The sequence below is a fragment of the Camelus ferus genome, chromosome 1 (assembly GCF_009834535.1).
Source record: "Camelus ferus isolate YT-003-E chromosome 1, BCGSAC_Cfer_1.0, whole genome shotgun sequence".
NCBI classification, from domain to species: Eukaryota; Metazoa; Chordata; class Mammalia; order Artiodactyla; family Camelidae; genus Camelus; species Camelus ferus.
The window spans coordinates 77,011,737-77,033,903 of NC_045696.1; the positions used below are offsets into that span (position 1 = coordinate 77,011,737).

Below are 22,167 nucleotides of genomic sequence, written 5' to 3' on the forward strand. Positions count from 1 at the left end.
TCTCTTATGTTCCAAACCAAAAAAGGAGTGTTTTTCCCGAAATAGGAGAGTCCACTACTTTTATTATTCCACGCTGGCCTTCTAAGTGGGATCAGATAGTGTGCACTGCTGCTCTGAGATTCATGCTGAAATTCACTTCAGGCTAAGCCCTGTTACTCAGTTGGAACTAGATACAGCTGGGTGAGCTATAGGACAACACTGCAGATGGGTATTATATATAGACTTCCTTTATTGGAATATATTTTAAATTCTACAGCAAATAGAAACCATACCATGGCAAGAAGAGTGCTGAAGAATAAGTATTAGAGGCTACAATTAATTTGTTCATTTATTCATTCTCATGCACTCATTCGTTTAATAAATATCCAGCATCTACTGGTGCTAGGCACTGCCATAGGCACTTAGGATACATTAAGGAACAAAGTAGACTAAAATCTCTATTTTGTGAAATGTACCTTCTGCTAATAAGATACGCCTCAAACATACCAAAGTCCTGTTTAACATACACCTAAACCAGAGGTCAGCAAGCTTTTTCCGCGAAGGACCAGTAATAAATAGTTTAGGCTTTGTGGATCATACGGTTTCTCTTGCAATCACTCAGCTGTTGGGTTTTATTGTAATGTGAAGGAGCCGTAGACAGTATGTAGCATGTGTGGCTGTGTTCCAATAAAACTTTATTTACAAAAACAGGCAGTTGACCTAGACTGTACGTGATCCTGTCTAGGCCTCCAACTCTGATACGTTGGGAAGAGCAAACACATAAAGCTATGCAGTGTGAGCAGTTACTGTAGGAGTTACTCAAGTAAACTTCATTTTGTAGATGAATTAAATGAGATCTTGAGAGGTTGAATGATTAGCTTAAGGTAACAAAGTAAACTAGTGGCAAAACCAAAACTCAAACCTGTAACTCCTGACTCCTAATGTATTTTCTTCCTACTTAACTTTATTGGTTTTACTGTGCTGGGAATAATAGGATTTATAATTACATTGTTGGAATATATATAAGAGAACATTTATCTTCTGTTTCCTGGGGTCCAGATACCACCAGTGGTAAACTCTCACCCACACACTCCCACCTCTGTTATCACCACCTCCACCACCCTCTCCATCACAACCACCACCAATACCAACATCATCTAATCATTGCCAGCATCACTAACATCACTTTCACCATCATCAGCACCACCATCATCACGACACCAGAAACCACCTAAGATCACCAGGAACACACCCACAGCCACAAAGCTGGGTTTATTTACTTGGTGCAGCAGGGTCTGAGAATGCCTTCAAGTGTAGAGATGAAAGTACTTCAGTGAGGGAGTGTTGTGGGGACCGTCTTAGAGGCTTTGGGCTTGTGCTGATGATTCTAAGGGTGGATTATAAAGTGGAAACTCATTCTGGATTTGATACTGTCAACAAACAGGGGCAGCTGGATGACTGGATTTCTTAATCCATTTCATCTAAGAGAATTAAAGCAATGTTAGAAGTAGCCCTGATAAAGAAGCAGCCATCACTCAGGTTACTGGGAAGAGGGGCCACTAGTCATTTTGGTGGTTGTGAGTGGCCTTGTCACTATTTCTTGCCAAGCATCTATTTTTCACTTTCTTATTTGCATTTTCTTATTTCCATAAAAATACAGGTCCACTGTTGAAAATTACAAAATTCAGATAGGAAAAAGATAAAGTTAAATCCCCCATCTACAGATTAACCATGAAGAACAACTTGGTGTGCACCACTTTGCTGTATATAGATTCACACGCATACATTTGTGCCAAAAATGGGATTATGCATTCCAGTTTAAAGTTCTAACTTAATAAATAATGAGCAAGTTTCCCTAAAAAATAGCATTCTTTTTAGTGATACAAAAATATTTTAATGTGTGATTAGGCCATACTTTATATAATCATTTACTTTTTATTATATATTTAGAAGATGGCTTCCAGCTTTTTGCTGTTATTAAAAACATATGCAAATCTTTGTGTACATCCTAGATACCTTTCTCGGGATTAATTTCTAGAAAATAAAATGGTAGATCAATGTGTACAACACATTTTTAAGGCTTTTAAAAAATCTTGTTAAACTGTCATTGGGAAATTTGTATAAATATTTATTCATACATGTAGTATCTGAGAATATTCCCATCCCACCCCATCGTATTTTATTTAAAATTGACTCCAGCATAATGTCCTAAGAGCATAAGTTTGCTCAGTTCTTGTTATGTAGAATTCATTCACATTTCCAGCCAGTTCAATATTTTTATTGAGTGTATAGTATAGCATGGACCAGTCACTGTGCTGGATGCTGAATACACAAAAATGAATTATCTGTGATTTTCCATAAAGTCAGCATCCTGTCACAGTCTGGATAGCTGGCCATCAAATGCTTTTACAGAAAAAGATGAGAAGATAGGTAAATCTGGTTAGATGAGCATTTTTTTTAGATGAGCTTTTATTGGAGGAAAATTATACTTATTTTTGTAGCACTTATTGCAATCAATTTATTGCAAATAATTTATCATCATTTTGGGTGTGTGACACAAGGATCAATGTTTTCTCCAAATATTTAAAGCTTAAATTAGGGATAGGTTAATATAACTTTTGTCTAATCTACTTGAAAAAATTTTTATTGAAGTATTAATCCACTGTTAACACAAATATTTATTGGACTCCTGGGAAGGTATTAGTAATCATCATAAAATGCATTACTTGCTCAGGGGCAGACACTGAACTAATTATTCTGGACCAAAAATGTGTTGGATTTAAGTACTGAATCCTTGTTGCTGCCCTGTGCAAGTAGGCCCATATGTCAAGTTGTTACCAAAAGAAATAGCAACACAAGTATTATTGAGTGAGGCTGCATTGTCTGTCTTGAAAATAATGCTGCATGTTGCCAGGTGAAATTGAAACTGGGGTAGATAATTGCAAAATAAGCCAAAATTTTTTTCCTTAAATTTCATTTTCTGCCTTACTTTCTGTGATTGGGGAGTGGCTTCATTATTAATCTGATTTTTTCTTTTAACTAAACAAAGGTAAGCTTGGACAATGTACAGTTGTCTTGAAATTGAATCAAATGTGTGCACTTTTCATTTCAGTGTAATATCTCATGTATCCAACTCAGTGAACATCAATACATGCTATTAGACTTTTGTGCTAACAGCTGAAGCTATTTTTTTAATCGACATAATCTCATAAAAGTTTATACTTTAAAAAGATAATTTATTTGACATTTATCTATATTCAGAAGTAAAATATATCCACTAACATCACACATTGTTTTCTCAATACTTTCTTTTGCTTTTTGAATTGTAGTTGATTTTTTCAGTGAAATTACTTAAGCTGTAATGACTCATTTTTAAAACAAATCATGATGATAACTATAATTTGTATTCTTTACAGGTAGTTTAAAGCAGCGTTGACTCATTCTACAAAAATTTGGATTAAAAATAAAATGCACTCAGCATATGAAATGTTATTTATTTGATATATTTTCCTTGTGCTCACATTGTTCTAAAGTAACATTCTATATTATATATTCATCAATTATAATAAAGATGAATTTAACATGTCCAGAAAATCAAATCATAATCACACCTAATATATATAATTCTTTTCCATCGTTATGCTTTTTAGATTACTAATTTGTAACTTGAGGTGACAACAAAAATTATCATTGGCCATCCTGAATTTTAGGTGTGCTAAGAAATTAATTGAATTGACTTTGTTGTTGCTTTTATGTAACTTTCCAAGTTTGGTGTGTATAGAGTGGTAGAAGTTCAAGATGTTGAACTGAATCATTACTGAGACAATTGAGAATGGCATCAATGGTTTAATCCTGGTATTTATTGTTTGCAAATGAAATTAGAGGTAATTTGTTAACTCTGCTATTCTTTTTGTTATTCGTTTCAACTTACAAATGCTTATTGAATGACTGCTCTGCGGGAGCCACTCTGTAGGGGAAAGGCCAGGCTTCCCGTACTTTCATATAGAATCCATCTTTTGGCAAAATCACTCTCTCTTTTCCCTCTCTCTTCTTTTCTCCTAATGCACATATACATATAGAGTTTTTTGTGCAAAAATAAATAATCACTTTAAAAAGTTTTATTTTAAAATTTATCTAACTTACAGCAAATTTTTCAAGGTTTGTTTGCCTTTTTTTTTTTTTTTTTTGGTGTATTGTGCTCTAAGTTTTGCTAACCTACAGAATCTTGTGGCCACCACCACAATTAAGATACAGAAATTTCATCATCATTCATGCCTCTTTGTAATCAACCCCTCTTCCACTCCAAGCCCTGGCAATTATTGGTCTGTTCTCCAACCAATGGTTGTTGCCTTTCTGAGAATGTCACATAAATGAAATCAGCCGGTGTGTAGTCTTTGGGTTTGGCTTTTTCATTTAGCATACTTGCATTTGGAATTCCTTCATGATTTGCACGTATCTGTAGTTAGACTCTTTTTATTGCTGAATAGTATTGCATTGAATGTGTGTACAACAGTTTGTAATCAGTTGAGAGATGTATTGATTATTTCCAATATTTTAGCAATGATGAATAAAATGCTTTTAAATGTTAGCTTATAGTTGTTTTTTGAACTTAAATTTTTGTTTCTCTTGTATAAATATCTTCAAGTGGAATTGCTAGGTCATGTGGCAAGTGTGTATTTATATAAGAGACAGTCAAACTGTCTTTGACGCTGGGTGGACCATTTTGCGTTCCCACCAGCAGCGTGTGAGAGCTCCAGTTGCTCCACATTTTTGCCAGACTTGGTATTGTTAGGTCTTTTGCTTTTGGCTATTCAAATAGGTGTGTAGTGTTATATCATTGGGATTTTATTTTCCTAATGATTAATGATGTTGAACTTGTTTTCCATTTCTATATTTACTTTGCTGAAGTGTCTACTCAGGTTTTTTGCTCATTTGTAATATTGCATATTTTTTAATGCCAAATTTTGAGTGTTTTACATGTTCTGAATACAAGTCCTTTGCCAGACATGTGATTTGTAAATAAATTCTAATAAGGCTTGTCTTTTCATTCTCTTAACACTGTCTTTCACAGATTAAGAGGTTTTTTGTGTTTTTGGTAAGGCTTGATTTAACTATTTTTATTTCATGGTTCATGCTTTTGGTATTATGTCTAAGAGCTCTTTGCCTAATCCAAGTCTCGAAATTTTTCTCTTTTCTATTCTTGTAGGTGCTTTTTTAGGGTGATAGTAACGTTCAAATCAACCTTGTTGATTGGTTGGATCTATGAACACTAACTCTAATATCTAGGTTTCCATCTTGACTCTGAGACCATGCCTCTAAACAAGAGTGCTTTGTAAGTTCTAGAGTGCTGTAGGTTTTTTAGCTGAGTGATTTTCCACAGGTCAGTTAACCTGTTGGGGCCCTAATTTTCTTTTTAATTTTATTGTTTTATTTTTTAATTAAAAATTTTTTTTGTTTTTTGTTGGGTGAGTTAACTAGATTTATTTATTTATGTGTTTATTTAATGGACATACTGGGGATTGAACCCAGGACCTCATGCATGGTAGGCATGCGCTCTTACCACTGAGCTATACCCTCCCCCCTCCTAATTTTTTTAAAGTATAAAGTCATGGAAACACAAAATGCTGTACTAGTGTATTACAACTGCACCTTGTTCCCGAGTCCCTGAGTTCCCTGTGTCTCTGTTCTTTCGGGCACAGCAGAGGCAGAGTAAAGCACAGTGCACAAGAGCTCTACGGCCAGATCAGTCTGCTTATGGGTGAAATCTGGCCCAGGCACTTACCAGCTGAGAGAATTTGGGAAGACTGAGTAATTTAAGTAGCAGTTCCCTCACCTGTAAATTGCAGCTAGTACTTCATGAGTGAGATGATTTTCATAATATGTTAAGTACGAGGCCTGGCCCCCTGCCGTCTTTCAGCAAACCTCTGTTGTTGGTAGTTGGTAATGGCTGCCATTTTTATTGAAACTATGACTTGCTTCTTCCACTTTCCTTCAGTCACTGAAATCACATCCCTACAGAACAGCCCAGGAGCTGAGGTCCTCTCCTTATTGCCAGTCTCCCCTGCTGTGGACCACTGTCGCAGATACCCCATCACAGTGCGCCCCCTACTTGCAGGATCCTCACCCAACCAGTTCCCTCTCTGTTGACAGGCATCACCAGTCCAGCCACCGGATACCATATGCTCTAGACATGAAACTCTACCTGTCCAGTCTGTCCCTCCCCACTACCAGCTTTGCCCTGATGTTTCCTCCAAGTTAGTGCTCATGCCTAATGCTGGGTCCTACCTCCTCCTGGGGTTGCCTGAACTCCACATCCCAGATCTGAAATTTTTGCATGATCCATGGAATAAAAATATAGAAGACTTGCTTTCATGAGGAGAACACTTGGTGAAATATAAACTAGCTGGCGTGTAAATATAAAAAGCTAACCTGATCATTAAAATTATGTTTAATCTAAAGTGATTTCCATTTAGGGAATTTTTAGATGCTTTGAGGTATCCAAACATCTCTGTACATAATTATAACACAAATTGTATGAGTCACAGAGGTACATTCTGCTTTAACAAACATAAGAAAAGGGTTTTGATGTTTTTTTTCTTTACCTTGCATCCCAGTCTTTCTTTTTAGAGTGGAACTCTCATCAACTAGAAAAATATGTTTCAGTGGACATTTTGATTTAAAAGTAAGTCATATGGTACTAAACTCTTTAATCTGTCGCTGAGGAGGATGAGCTCTGCTCGGATCTGTGGGGGCAGAGGCTCAGCTTCAAGGCCAGATGCTATGCTTGGAGATGGAGATGCCTCTGGCTTTGGCCTGTGCTTGAGGACAGGGGAGCGCTGCAGCCCGAGAGGTCGTTCAGCAAGGGCCTGGAGCTGGTCGTCATGCACAGACACTCCTCCTTGCCCTGCCCAGAGAGGCCTTGGCCTCAGCTGGCCATCTTCATTCTTAGAGCCTAAGCAAGGGTCCTCTGGGAGGCCCAGGCTGTCTGGGGAGGGGCTGGCTCTTTGGGGGCTTAGGCTGGGACAAGGGGACCTGGCCAAACCTGTTGGCCCCAACCATGGCCCCCGAGCTCTGCATTCAGCTGCTGCCCCGCTGTCTTCCAGGTGGCAGACACAGGCCCTTGCCCCCTGGACCAGGTCTGCATGAAGGGTCAGAGACACAGAGTGGGTATGGACTCGACTGAGAGGGGCCTCTGTGGAACTGTCCATAATGTCACCATCCCAGCCAGCCTTTGTCTCCAGTGCATCTGTTTACAAAGCTTTTATTTAAGTTGACATTGTTTTTCAAACCTTCTTAGTTAAAACAAATAAACAAAACGTATCATAAATTCATCATTGGTTTCTACTTACCCAGAATAGCAAATCTGTCACTTAAGTCTAGAAAGTTTTCAACAGACCATATATGTAACCTTCAGCCACTGGACCTAAATGGCCCCAATGAAGGAAAGTTAGATTGCTTAACATAGGGCACGTTCTCCTTCAGTTTTCAGGTTAATGGGATAGAAAAGATTGTGGGGTGACAATAATTTGAACACAGTGGATATTGAAAAATTTCAAGTATCAGAACTGAGGGTATGTGAAGGCAGACCTTGGCTATTTGAAGTATAAAACCAGCTGCTGAACTGTGTAGAGGTTTATTGGCTCAGGTCAGGTAAGATTTCTTTTGTGAAAAGCCTTTTATTTATTAAGGAGTTGGAGATACTGCTTACATTGCTCTGTAGTGTTTTGAATGCCACCATTTTCTTCCTTTATAAAGACAGGAGTTTTCTGTGTGTTTTGAAGTCTGTTTTCATCTTCTTTCATCTCTCTCACTCTCAAAACTGAAGGAAGGATGTGAGGGTGTACCATCTCCCTTTGCCTCCCCACCTGAGAGCTGTGATTTTTCAGAGGAAGAGATAGAAGTACCCTTTGATTACTGAGAAGGGGCAATTGTGACATCTTCCTGGAAAGTTAAGCACAGGGAAAGATCAAATGCTCTTGTTTGAAGCCCATTGTGTGTGTTCACAGTATACGTGAGAAAAATGTAAAACCAAAGAAAAATCACCTGCATAGAAGTAAGCTGAAATCCAAATGATAATGGAGCTGGTGCAAAAATCTGTAGGAACTTAAGGAAGAAATTACCTGCCCTAAATTGCTGGAAGATAGGTACTAGTCATTTATCATCACGTGTACTGATACATTAAAAAGCACCAGCCACTAACACGACATCGTAAATCAACTATCAACTTTAATGAAAAAAAAAAAAATACCCACCAGCTGGAATCCACTTCTTAGGCTCTTGAACTACCATGCAGTTAGCTTCTGCCTGCAGTTCCCCAGAAAGTCTTTTGGAACCATCTGCTGCCTTGTGGGTAAAGGCAGAGTGAACGGAGATGCCAGCCGCCTTATTGAGTCAGAGCTTGTGGAGTGCCAGGAAATCATATCACTCGTCTTCCTGCTTGGTAAGTTCATCCATTCAATATTCTACCCGAGAGAGGGTTGAAAAGGGAGGTTTTTAAACAAAATTGTGCCCAACCCATTCAAGTCTTTGGTTAGCTCAGGGTGGCCTGTGTTGCCCTTCCGTTTGTCCTTCTAAGCAGGGCTCTTATCCCCTCTTCAGCATCTTCCGTTCTCTTTCACTCTGGGCCGCTTTTGTCTATGAGACACTTGAGCTGTGATTTTTATGGTTCCTATCACTTTTATGATTCATGTCACTTTATCAAAGTTGCATGTTGGGGAGGTAATATCCTGGTACTTGGATGAGCAGAGAACATCTATCTTGGGGATTTTCCCATAGCTAATGACCCGAGATGCTATGATACAAGATACCAAGAACACTTAAGGAGGTAGAATACAGAATGAGATCCACCACACCATTGGATACACATCTTAAAATTGAGGTGAAGGTCCCAGATGCTGGTTCTTGCCTCTTGTGATAGTGCTTCTACTCCTTAGGGTAGATTATCAGTTGTAAAGGATTTGGGAAATATTTAACAGTATGTATGGTGTGCTTTACATTTTTTTCTTTTAACTCCTCCTGCGTACTATGTACCAAGTACCATCTAGGTGCTTTATGTACATGAAATCATCTGATTTTCTCAAGAACTCCATAAGGTTAACACTATTGCCATTTTGCAGTTAAATGACATGAGATATTGTATTATTTAGCTCAAAGACCAAGAAGGTCTTATAATCTCCTAAGGCCTGCAGTCACACTGGCTCTCCTCTCCCTACTTGTTCCCAGAGCACTCCAGGAGATCGTGTCTAGTGACGTGGGTCCCAGTACTAATAACACTCTCCCTTTGATTGTCCCTTCCCTGAATCTGCTGAGGTGGCAGAGCTCTCACCTGTGGTTTTTAGTAAATATGTGCTCCTGAGGACAGACTGAGGGGATGGTATCAAAGGCAGGAAGTATCAAGGTAAGCCTGTTGGGTCCCTAGAGCAAGAATGTCGCATTTGTTCTATCATGATGATTGAAGAAGGGCCCCTGGGCTGAAATGCATCAGAACCATCTGTGCCTTATTGCTCTCTCTGCGACCCCCATGCTCCATTCTGAGCCATCATATTTTATTTCGCCTTCTGACTCTCAGCCTTTCTTTGGCTCTACCTTGTCTCTGATCTAGGAGGGATTATTGACTCCTCTTGCCTTCACATTGGCTTTGGCACTTGACTTTAGGTGTTTGCCTCCTTTAAGTGATGGCTTTAGCCCCTTATCACCTGACTACTCTTATCTGGTCTTGCTGCCCCTGTGTTTGCATCCAGCCTTATGCTTCAACTGCCATGAAGGATTATGTTTTGTGGTTTTGCTAAAGGCCAAACAATTTTCTGTCAGACTTGACCCCTTACTGTTAAACTGGCATCAATGCTGTAAACTCTAGAGGTGATACCCTTTCCTATGGAAGCGGGAATGATGCCATGAAGGTAAGAATGATGGTTGGCAAGTCAGATCGTAGCTGCCTGTCTGGTTGGCTCCAGCCATAGATATAACCTACTCTCTAAAGCTGCTTTCTTTCGCCTGGTTTCCTGGGGATTTCAAATAGCATAGGGAACTCCTTGCCCCCTTAACAATTTATAGTCAATAAAGGAAAGAGGGCAGTACTTCTGCCATGCACAGCAAGACCAGACTAGCTTATTGATTAAACTGATAAACTGATTTTAGGACCCTGTCACTTACTAAATGTGTGACCTTTGGTTAAATTAATTTTAATTCCCCTATGTTTGTTTCAATTTGAGGAAGTATTAGGTGGGAAAAAAAAATTCACATACCTAATACTTACTAAATACCAGCTTTTGTTGAGCCAAACAGAGATTGGAAGCCCTAACCATGACCGGGAACACGGTACAGTGGAAAGGTCTCAGGCAGGAAAACAGATGGATTTGGGTTTGAACGGTGGCTCAACTTTTGGTAGCTGTAAAGCCTTGTTAAGTTATTTTATCCAGTTTTAATTTCAATATTTGTAGAACAAGTACAATGTTACCAGTGTTGTCACATTTTGATAAAGACTGGAAAGCTAAATATGCTCAGCACATAGTACGTGTTCAGTAAATATCAGTTGCTGTAGTTACTGCTGTAGCTAGGAGTGGCTTTTCCAAGGAAGCCTGTGCTTCATCTTAATGACGTTGAAACACCACTGGACAAGAAGGAGCATGACAGAATCGTATTTGTGATTTTATGACCGTTCTGACTGCAGTTTGAGAACAAATTGAGGGGAGGGGCCCTTGGACCAGACGGGAGGCGTTAGCAGCATGAGAACCCTTGGCTAGAAAGTGGTGGTGCAGGTGGAGGAAAGCACACTGACTTGAGAGGTGTTTTGGAGGTGAGATTATAGGATTTTATTTCCTGATTGGAGGATGTTTAGTTATTACAAGAAAAGAGCTAGTATGGGGTGGAAAGGGGTTAGAAATTACAGGGCACAAATCACTGGGTGCAGGTTGGAACTGAGAGAGAGCAGGGTCAGCAGGTATGCAGTACCCTGCCCTCCAACCACCTGCCGGGAGGTGTCCTCAGTTGGACTTGGTCGGCCCCACAGTGGAGCAGTGCTCTCGAGAAGGGGCTCTAACTCCCCTGTTGTTCTCCTTTGTACTAGATGGAGAGAGCAAACTCTATACAGTCTGGGCTTGGATACCAGCTTCTCCAAGGAGTCACACACAGGTGTTTGCAGCTGGCTACCGACTATCACAGGCATCAAGTTCCTGGTTGGTTAGAACCTGGACTCCTTGTGTGAAGTTGAAAGCTATGGAGACGTCTCCCATTGGAGAATGGGGAGCCGCTAATCTCAGCTAGCTACTTGCCACCCCACAGGGAGGGAGCCTCCAGCCTCATTCAGCAGAAACTCCTATTCATCTCTGCCAAATAACACATGAAAAAGAGAATAATGGAGTGAGAGAACAGACATGAGTTTCTGCAGTTATTCAGAAGCAGATACGTTTGTGGGTTTGGTGGAGGAATTGTATCATTCCACCCTGAAGACTTCTGTTTTTTCTCTGAATAGCAGGTCAGGGCATTTGCTGAGAGGGAAGTGAATAGCGTCAGGCTCAGAGGCTTGAGGAAGGTGGAAAAGTTTAAAAATAGTCACTGTGGAGAAAAAGAAAGACATCTGCCGAGAGAAGAGCTGTAGGACTGCTGGACAGGTAAAGTTTGAGGTCATGAATTTTTAATGGTGTCAGGTCTAAATAGTTGTGTGCTTTTTCTCCAGGAGCGATGGATTAACAGTCCAGGTATAAATATGGAAAATGCCAACTTTGGGATGAGGCAGGGATGGGCTTTTACCATACAGGTGTGATAGAAGGAAAATAAGACAAGGGAAGTTATTTTGGCAAGAATAGCTGAATAATGTATTAGAGAAACTGGCAGCATAGGGGAGGGGTTTTTTTTTGGGGGGGTGAAAAAGTAGGGAGTGAGTAGGGATGAGATCAAGGACCAAGAAATCCCTGAGAGGCAGAAAAGCACTTATGATGAGAGAAACTTAGCAAGCATGCTAGAGAGGAGGCGTTGGGGTCTTTTAAAAAAATATATTTTATTTATTTGTTTTTGATTTGTTTGATTTTGTTTTGGAGGGTATTTATTTATTTATTTATTTATTTATTTATTTATTTATATAAAAATTCATAAAATTTATTTATTTACTTATTTATTTTTGTGGAGGCACTGGGGATTGAACCCAGGACCTCATGCATGCTAAGCACATGCTCTACCACTGAGCTATACCCTCCCCCCTTATACTTAATATTTTAGACAGGGACACTATTTTAAGTAGATGAAAGTGTTCAGAGTGTGGCCTTAGGCTTGAAGTTTGAAGTGGAGTGGTAATTAAGGGAAGTGGAAATGAGACAGTGAAGTAGCTCAGTCTGAGAAATGTGGCTGAGACACCCAAAGTAGATAAAGATAGTAAGGAAAGAATACGGAATTTCTTGCTCAAGAATGAAGCAACCATGACTGGGAATTAGGGTTTAGGAAGTAACTTTATGCAAACCAGTGTACTATTTCAAGGTTATTTTTTGTGGCTTCCTCTTTTACTTGTATCCCAAAGGGCTCTTCTTCTCTAGAGCTTGAACTGTGCCAGAATTTTATGGAAGTCTGAAGTAATCCACCGAGGAACCAGAATGGTTGCCAATACTCAATTATAAGGCAAAGTAATGTACAAAAGATTCAGATTCATGCTGCGGATGGCTTCTCTAGCAGAGGGGTGAGTTGAAAAGTAGCCAGAAACTGGAGGAAAAGGAATTGGGCTCCCAATGGCAAGAAAGAGTGAAATGAGGAAATAAAAGGCTCTTGAAGAGGGAGATGGCCCCCGGGGAGGCCCGCACAGTGCACAGTTCATTGCTTAGCTAGTTTGTACCTGTGACTCTGCCCAGGCCCAGCCCCCTGAAGACTCACCCCATGTGGACGGTGTCCCTCCTGGACGTGAAGGGTGCTGATTAGCTTTACCCCCCAACCCTCAAATGAAGGTGCAGGATCTAGGAAGGTGATGGTGGGATGAAGAGAAGGTCTTGATCTAATTCACTAAATTAGCTTAATTAGTCTAACTAAATCAATTTAAAAATTTCCTCTGATTGTAGAAAACAAGCTCACGAGACCCTTGCAATCAGAATTTTTTCAGGGTACTTTTGAGAAAGGTAACTTGGGACCACACTGCAGAAAATCTGAAATTTTGAAATGAGGGATTTAAACCTCATTCTAAGGTTCTACAATAAGGTTCTTTCCCTTAGGGACAGAAAGATAGTCATGTTGGATGGAGCACTTTTAGAAGATTCATCTGGTGTGGATGTGTAGGTGGGTTGTATATTTACATCACCTCACATTGATGGAAAAACGATCTTTTGTTCTTCATAGCTTCACTATCTACAGATCTTGGTGCTCCTTTTAAAATATGTCTTAAATAGACTTCCATTTTCTTCTGTTTTCTCACAATTTCATATCCAGCCACTGTCATTTTATGTTTTTCTCTTATTTGCTTTCAAATCCCCAACTTCCCTTCTATTAGTTCTAAAATGCCAGAGTTATTTTTTCTTCTCAGTAACTTTTGTTGATAAAGGTCACCCATTGAGCTACTCAAAAGCCTCTCTCAGTGTTCCTATTTCAGTTAAATCAAAATCTCCAATTATGTGTTCAAGGTTCTCTTGCCCCTTCTCTGTCTAATTTAATTTCTTTAATGTCTTAGGATTACCACCTCTGCTTGTTTTTCCTGTGGGACAAGTTTTTTTTTTGGTCGTTCCCTCATTTGTGTTTCTGTTTTCCACATTCCCAAACAATAAAGCAAACTTTGGCAGTGACTGTCCCACGGTGGCATGTCAGCTGCTCACTAGCAGGCCATGACCAGCAGTCAGCGGAGAGATGCATGTACCCTGATCCACGCTAGCACGAGATCTGCAAGTCCCGGGACCAGAAAACTGCCCTATCTTGCGGTACATTATTACAAGTTTCCTTCACAGGTGTACTAGGGTAAATCGGACTTTATCAGGGATCCAACTTTCATCCTTCAACTTCCACATTCTGTTTACTGCAGTAAGGTTTGAATATATGCATGTCGAGATCTTAATTTCCAGCACTTACCTGTTGGCAGTCCACCCAGAAGTCTATAAATGGATGTGGGCAGGCCTGTCACCTTCCTGAAATTGAATATGAAAATTTGGTTTACATGTACTGATGGTATTAGTTTTTCATGAAGAGATAACTTATACTTCTTTCTTTAACAGGCATTTTTATTTCTTTGTTGTTGTGAACGGACATTAGCTAATTTGGCTTACAGATCTCTTAGGTTCTTTTGGCTGGGAGGAGCAGTAGGCAGTTTGGTGTGGAAGGGTTAGCAGTGCCCCTAAATCTAATTACTAGGTTATATAAGGGAAGGACTCTCAGACCAGATTCTTCCACACATACAGAAATTGATTAAACAACCAACATAAATGAGCAGGCAGGAAATGGCTTATATAACCTTTTCTGTCAGCTTGATGAAGTCAGGCCTTCTGTCCTTTTAAATGCTGTGAGCACTACATTAGATGGAAGGTTCACTCCAGGATGACATGGCAGCTTTTCTGGAAGGCAGGTTTTGATAATTCTCAAAGTCATGTCGCTTTTCAGTGGCTGGACATAGGGCCGTTTATTGATAAAGCTTTGATACCTTCCCTAAGAATTCAGGCTACACAAATATTGTATTCTTATGTCTTGTTCCTTCAGTGTGCTGGAAAAAGGGGAGCTCTCAAAGTATTTTACCTAATATACATTTTTTTGAATACCTTTAATTTTACCAATGTGAGCCCAGTTTCCAACATTTGTCATGCTAATTAGCAAGCCAGTAACTATACAGTAAAAATCCTTTTCTGACATTTTTAATGTTCATGTAATAATCAAGATAATGAAAACAAAAGCATATGTAATGGCCACTTTTGGCTTGTGGACTTCTGATACAAGCCTGTGTAACCTCCACTGGATGTGTAATTAGGGCAACTGACTGTTCCTGGAGTGGAATCATTAACTTTTACATATATAATGATATACATGTTGTATATACCCAGGTATTTTAAAGTTAATTACAGGTATCTTAACATATTCCTTGCAAATGTGTATCACTTTATATAAATGCAGAGATGTCATTATATATATATATATTTCTATTTTTAGTTCAATCTTTTATTTTTCTTTTATTGTAGTTCTTGGTTACTCTTCCTTTTCATCACCTTCAAGTATTTGTCTTGCATAAAATGTAAAAATGGTATATTGGCATGCCTACTTTTCTGTATCTTCCTTTTCTTTTTCTCTTTTTTAATAAAATTTTATGGGAGCAAGTAACCACAGGTAGCTATTCAAATTTTTAAAAAATGACTTTATTGAGATATAATCTATATACCATAAAATTCACCAATTGTCTGTGCATAGTTCAATGATTTTTAGTAGATTTACTGAGCAATACAATTTAGAACAGTTTCATCACCCTAATGTGATCTGTCCTGTGATTTACAGTAATGCCCATTCCCACTCCCAGTCTTAGGTGACCACTAATCTACTTTCTGTTTTGGAGCTGATTTGCCTGTCTTGGTTTTCTTAATATTATACAGTTGGAATCATTCCAAGTCGAGTATGTGACTCTAATTTGTTGTTTTGAATTTCTGCATATCTTTCCATGTATATGGAATATAATATATATTATATTTAATATATACAATAATACATTCTGTTTTTCACTGTTGATGATAATAAGTGAGTTTGAGCATGTTTTCCATGTTTTCAAGTCTTTGGATTTCTTTTCTGTACATATTTATTCATATGCTTCTCTCTTTCTTTTCTCCTGTTGGGACGTTTGCCTTTTTGATGTTAATTTATAAGAGCTCTTTGTATATTATAAACATTAGCCTTTCGTCTATTGCCTGGATTATATTTTTTTTCTAGATTTTTTAATTTCTAGAAAATTAATAGTGTTAGATTATGCCCAGAGAATGCAACATGGTCTCTACTTTAAAAGAATTTGTTACAATTGTCTGTGTGAATAAGATTACTAATGTAAATATTTCATGAGTATACATTTCCTGAATCTCTTCTGTTTGTTTTGAAGAAAGAAATATAATTCCATGTATGTATATTAACTAGTAATATATACTATATCTAATTCTGACAGAAACATGTTGAAGACTCCAACAGTAAATGCATTATTTTCATAGGCCATCCAGCCATTTTAAGAAGTTTTGGCTTTGTGAGTTAGTGGTTCTGTTGGTTGTTTCATAAAGGTTTATTACACTGACATACTCACACATTGTTTTTTTTTTTTTTTGTCATTATCATACATTAACTCATTACATTTCCTATTTATAGTACATCTGTTTTCATCTGATTAGTGTATGTAATGTTAAATTCTGCTGTGCCCTCTTCCCCTTCTCCTCCTCTTTCTGACCCGCCACCCTCCTTTACCATTGGGTTTCCCTTACATGACATCTCTTTACGTATCCTTTTATTAAACTTTTAAATAATCACTTACATTAAAGCAGCTGTAGCTGAACTTCCCTCCCCCAAACCCAACGTTAGAATCTCTTTATTGCTTAGAGTCTTTTTTTGTTGTTGTTTCCATATTTTCTTTTCTTTATCATTTCTGCTTTGATCAAGTTTCTATTCAAACAGCCCACCCTTCCCTCCTTATTAATTTGGAAGTTCTTTTTCATACTATTTATTATTACATTTGGACTGCTTTTACTCTTCCTTCTCCTACCTAATTATTTTTGGCAGCATAGTTTAAGAGCAATACTACTAATAACTAACATTTATTGTTCTTTTCCTCGACTAGGAATTTTTTTCCAGTGTTATCCTCAGATGAAGTACATAGGTGATATATTCTCTGAAGTTTTGTATATCCAGAAGTATTTTTCTTTAACCTCAACCAGTAGTTGATGTATTGTTTGGGTGTAGAATTCTTGGATTATAGTCCTTTTCTTTCAGAGGTTCTGTTACTGGCTACTAATTACCTCAAATTAAGGATGAGATGTGACTTCAATATTCATTTTAGCTAAATTATTCTTTCTGCTGGAAAATCTGTCGTTGAAAAAAAAAATATCTTCAGAGTTCAAGAAGTTTACCAGGATATGCTTAGATGTGTATCTTACTAATCCAGCCTTTGGTGAGTCCTTTGAATTTGGGAAAATTTTCCTTCTAATATTTATTTATTTGCTTTTCCTCCATCTCTTCCTGTATCTCCTGTGGAACGAGTAACATTCTCATCGAGGGTTTGCAGAGTCTGTCCCTTAATTCTCTTAATCTTCCCCCCATGATTTTAATCTCTGTGGTTTGCTCTGTACTTTAAGATAATTTGAGATTTCTCACTTGATCTTCCAAGTCACTAATTTGAGTCTCAGTAGTGCCTTATCCTTCAAATCATCTGTTGAATTTTTAAATTGAGAAAGTGTATCTTTTGGCCCCAGAAGTTTTTCTGCTTCACTTGAAAAATGCTAAAGTACATATATTTTTATTCAGATCTTTATTTTTATCTCCTGTCGTGGTTCTCTGTCACAGGGTATCTGTGTTGATTGTTTTGCCTGATGATCAACTCTAGCTTTTCAGCCCTGTTAGCTGAGTTGACGTTTTGCTTGGATTTTTCTGAGCTCTGGCCTATCAATTATAGTGTTTTGAACAGTGAAAATCTTACTGGAGTGCCTGCATTATTGATCCGTAATTGTGTAGGTCGTCAGGCCTTGTTGGTTTGCTGGTAGCAGTTCTCCTGACTTCTGGTCTCTCTGCTTTTTCCTTGTTTCAGGGCTTAGGCTTTTCATCTCGTGGTCTCTGGAGTGAGAAACCCAGCACACTTGAGTGGCGTTATGTAGATACTTCTTTGTAGAGGGTTTGATTTCTGAGAACCAGTCTCTTCTCAGAACCGTAACTTTTTGTTCTCATTTCTGAGCTCTGACACTATTTTTCAGTCACTTGTCCAGGCATGGAGAATACAATTTCTCATTAATTCTTTCTACTTGAAACACAATGGAGTCCAGATTTTATTTAAACAAAGCTATCTGTAAGTCTAAACAGACCAGAGACCAACTTAGACATGATTTGGAATTTCTGAAAAACCAATAAATATAACATCATTATCTGTGGAACAGAAACTAATTTCTCCACATTCTATAAGACTCTGAAAATAAATCAACTCTAGAGAATAAGAAAAGGAATATATAAATACACACATGTTTATATGCATAACTAAATCACTATGCTGTACATCAGAAATTAACACAACATTGTAAACCGACCATACTTGAATAAAAAATTTCAATGCATGATGTATTGTTAACATTTACCAAATAAAATTAGATGAAAAATGGAAAAAAATTAACTCTAAATAACAGAGTTGGAAAGGATGAGAAAGGAAGAATTATGTTATCCTGTGTTCAAATTCCATATCCATTGTTTGGTTGAATTTTCAAAGGAGTATAATGACCCATAAAGCAACTGCTTCTCTAGCTAATAAAAATTTAAACAGCCAAAGCCATGGGGTCTCCATGTCTCCAATGCATTTATTTAGGAATGACTTCATATATGAATGACAGTGACTATTTGAAATTCATAGGACTGTTATCTGTCCATCTGATCTACCAGGGCTGTAGTTTCTACCTATTGCAACTGATTTTTTTCCCCTATAGGACAAAACATCGTAAGTCTAGCTTATTACATGGATTGTGCCAGATACTTATCCTTTTGAAAGAAAAAACAAGTACATCTCAAGCCCTCCATGAGTCTCGATCTTTAAAAGTTTTTATAGCTTCATGGCTTAGCACAATAAAACATTGACGAAAAGGTTTTCTACTGGCTAACATATCTGATTGTTGGAAATAGATTGATGTTTTAAAAATAAATTAAGAAATCTTTCCTGTGCCTTAGCACCCCACATCTCAAAATTTGAGGGAACTTTAAAGATCCTTCAGTCCACTTTCTCATCAGTGCAAAGAGGTTAGTTGGTTTCTGCCTTAATTCCCTGAAGTGGGTAACCCAATACCCTGTGGGCAGCCAATCCATTTATTAGAAAACTCTGGCTGTTAAAAAGGGCTTGATATATTGAGCTTGGATCTATCTCTTTGCAAACTATGACCATTGGTCCCAGTTCTACCTTTAGAATATCTGTTTTGTAGAATAATGCTACTCTTATAAAAACAACATTTTATATTTATATTCTAAAGAAAAGCATATACGCTTACAAAGTTTCTAAGGGGGTGTTTGTGCCTAAAGGTTATATTAAGTGGAAGCTTAAATGCTATGTTGATCTTTCATATAACTTTAGCTTTGACTATTCTGAACCCATTGGCCAAAATAGGTGTATATATGGATCTTTTCTTAGAAAATTTTATTACAAAACCTCGATTTTTAGTGCTAACAGTAGCTTTACACATATACCATATAACCCATTACTCTTCTTTTACATAGAATGATACTGAAGTCCAGATAAGAACTGTTATGTTTCTTTAAAAAGTCAAGGACACTGCTGCCTGAAATTCAGATCTCTCATGTAACAGCTGAAGGAGACCACTAAAAAATAACTGGAGATTCAATAGATGTTAAAAGGTAGATATTAAAGAGTAAAGGAATGATCTATAAATGTCAAAGACAACCTACACAGACTTGAGATGCTGAACAAACAATAAATATAACATCACTATTTATTGAAGACAAACTAGTTACTGCCAGGTGCGGTGCTGCTTTAAAAATAGGTCCACTGTTAATAAATCCTGCCGTAAGAAATCTGAAAACATTCTATGGAGATAAAACCTAAGTAATTACCTAGTATTTGGTGCTATGTAGACCTAGCCAAAGATGAAAAATGACAGAGAAAATAACTTTTAAAGTTCACCATGGCTTGAAAATTTATAATAGTGCTAAAATGACTGAGCTGCTGAGTTAATTTTTTGACAAGAAAGAAAATCTAATGCTGGAAGTTAAAAATAACTAATAAAAAAGCCTCTGTTAATAAAAAGGCTAAGAGACGTTTTAAAATGTAAATGACTCAGTTAATGACTCCAGATTACATGTGCCCATTGTCATTAAGGGAACTTACCTGCTGAATTTTTTATGGTTGAAAAACCAGGAAGAACCAGCAAAGATTCCAAAGGAGACTGGAGGGTATAAAATAAAATAAAACTCTTCTTTCGCTTTGGGAAGTGCTAAAGGAAGGTGACTCAAAATCTGTTTTCCTTGGTGAAGATGTTACTCCTTTTAAGATGCTTAAGGGATGGCTTTCCTGCTGCTGGTTGGATCTGTCGACTAAAGTAAATGCGCAGCCTAAAAGTTGAGAGTTGTTTTATTTGGCAGGAGGACTCCAGCCAGGATGACAGCCTCTCAGGTGGCTGAGGGACTGATCCGAAGAGGTAGGGGAGGAACTAGGATATATAGGAGCTTTACAGCAAAGACCAGGTAGTTGGAACAATAAAAGATCACTTGTTGTCTAAAGAAAACCAGGCATCTCAAGTTAAGGAATTTAGTGCTTTTCTATATATGGGAGGAAGTAAACATTTGGGCTGACTGAATTCATTCCTTTGACAAGCACCTAGCTATCTAGGGCCAGTATCCTGTCCTTTCTTATTCTGAGTCCCCTCAGGGTGCACCATTGTGAGTGGCTGCAGAGGCTGGGCTGCAGGCCTGTCGTCAGCATTCTTTGTTTACTGATATGGTTCGCAGTATTTTTCATTCACACATCCAATGGATCACTCAGTCCTTCAGTGACATTGTCCTTTGTTACTAGACTGTGAAGTATGTTGAGTCCATCAGCTCACACATGGTGATGTGCAACAATACAAACTCAAACCTATTAACATAGAAACTCACAGCAGACTTTTACGAAACAATTCTTTGTTTTGATTATTTATGTCATTATTGTAGGGTACAACAACCACTACATTATAACTCCTTGGGGGTTGAACCCACGTTTTATTTGTCTTTGTTTTCCTACTAAAGCATCAGTCTGAGGTCATGTTTATTTTTATTCTCCTTTTCTAGAAGCATTCGAAGAAGCCTTAGCCAGGCAGTTCAATATTTATTGAACAAAACTAAAAGGAATCAAAATGAGCAAAATACTTGTATAAGGCACATAAACAACCCCACCCCACATGGCACATAAACAACATTCCTCCCTTAGGGAGTGTAATATTTTAACTATGAAGAGGTAACCAACTGCAAGACTGCTTCTCAGTTATACTAGTGGGTATAAAAATACCATGGGATTTCATTTCATCAATGCAGTGGACAAAGAAGAATTATTGTTTCTTTTACTCTGTGGCTCTGGTGAGTCCTCAGGAAGTGTAGTTGAAAAATCAATTTTCCAGGCTGAAGTCTTTGCTGGTCACAGTTCAGGGATTACAGAAATCCAATTTGAGGAAAATATTGGTCCACCTGAAGGCACCCTTACAGCGTATCTCTTTGAAGTGCTAAGATGGCTTCCCTTCGGGGTGAATATACAAGCCAGGGTTTTCTACTGTCAATATAGAACTTTCCCCTTGCTCCTTATATTATAAGTGATCAAACCTATGGATTTTTTCCTTCATTCAGAAACAAAGGGCATCTGTGCTTCACCAGAGGGTTAAAATCTGTCCCAATTGCCATCCAGGGTCAGCTAAGACTTGCTGCTAAGACCTGCAAGGTTCTAACTGAAGAACCTTGGTCTAATGGACATATTCTCTGTCCCTTGTCTAGAAAGACTAATTTTCACCCTTGTAGTATAATTTAAAGGAAAGAATTGTTTCTAGACAGTTCCTTTTAAAAATTAAAAAAAAAATTTTTTTTAATCATTTTTAGGGAGGTATTGGGGATTCAACCCAGGACCTTGTGCATGCTAAGCATGCTCTCTACCAGTGAGCCATACCCTCCCCAACCCTTATAGTTATAATTTAAAATGTAGCCTACTTGATCATAAATAAGTCTTAGTAAGACCAAAAATTCTGTAAGGGAGTCAAAGGTAAGATGGACTTACTATCTTTGGTTATTCTAAGCATCAAAATCTTTAATAGTTAGGCAGGGTACATTTCATAGAGGATTCTGTAGATAACCATGCCTGGAGTGAACCAGTTGATCTCAACAGAACCCACATTCTGAATGCAAATTATTTGTAGTTTACTCTTTATATAAACTGTGTTGTCCTTGCTAAGTATCTAGAAATTGTCCAATTTTCCTCCTGGATAAACAGAGCTTCTATAGGTAGCATATTCAGGCTTGCTTTATCAAGACTATATTGCCAGCACCTAGCACAGTTGCAGA

The 22,167-nt window shown here is 38.0% G+C and overlaps 1 non-coding gene across 1 annotated transcript; it reads right to left on the minus strand.

The window, feature by feature from the left end:
* Positions 1-5,483: 5,483 nt before the first annotated feature.
* Positions 5,484-5,556, minus strand: TRNAG-ACC. Its single transcript has one exon. It is a non-coding gene; the product is annotated as a tRNA-Gly (tRNA).
* Between the last annotated feature and the right edge of the window lie 16,611 nt (positions 5,557-22,167).